Here is an 897-nt window from a genome sequence, read left to right as displayed (position 1 = left end):
TCAGTCTCAGAAGCACTCAGGGTAAATGCTAGATTTCAGCACTACCCACCTCAAAATCGGTTTTGAATCTTGCTAATTTCCTCATTTTAGTGAAACCCTGCTGCCAGTGAGCCCCATGCCAATACGTGTTGTCTGTTCCTCAGGCTTAGTCTGGCTGCTGTGTGTGGACAACCTTTGGCTGTGTTTGCTGTCTCAAACTTTGCTAACAGCGATTTAATTCACAACAGTAACCACGGGAAAAGTGCACAAATGCCTCTCTGCACCCTTATCACCAGCTCTCGCATGTTTGCAGTGTGATGGGACGCATGTCACGGCATGAAGGAGCACCTACAGCCCACGGATGACCCCTTTGACACCAGGAAAGTTTTGGATTGAAGCACAGGGTGACGTACAGGGGGCACAGGCACCAGAAAACCTCAGACCACCACACAGGCTGGGACTTGGGTTTGGAAGGGAAAAGTGGGCACTGCCCAAAGTTGTCAAGGGGGTGCTGAGGAGAAAGCCAGGAACAGCAGTGGTGGCTGTCGTGGGGTTTCACCCAGGTGAGGAGCAGTGTCAGGGCTTTGCACAAAGCGTGTTTGCATCTCCCCTGTTGACTTTTCCCCTACTGTTTTTTCCCCTGTTGTCTTTTCCCCTATGGTGCAGGGGCAGAGCCAGGAAAGCAGGAGCCCCGCTTCCTGCAGGGGTGCAGCCTTTTAACACGGGCTAACAGAGGATAACAGAACAGCGGGTAAGGATTTAACATAACCAAACGAAGTCCCAAAACGTGGCCGTGGGACAACCCCAAATCCCCCACACACCCCGGGCGGACAATTCATGCCGCGGAACCTTCCTCAGCAACCACCATTGCGCGCCGAACCCTCCCCTCCCTTCCCCGCCCGGGCAGCGTCCGCCATT

Source organism: Anser cygnoides, chromosome 3, assembly GCF_040182565.1.
Source record: "Anser cygnoides isolate HZ-2024a breed goose chromosome 3, Taihu_goose_T2T_genome, whole genome shotgun sequence".
Lineage (NCBI taxonomy): Eukaryota > Metazoa > Chordata > Aves > Anseriformes > Anatidae > Anser > Anser cygnoides.
The sequence above is the reverse complement of the archived record's forward strand: the minus strand, read 5'-3'. Positions refer to the sequence as shown.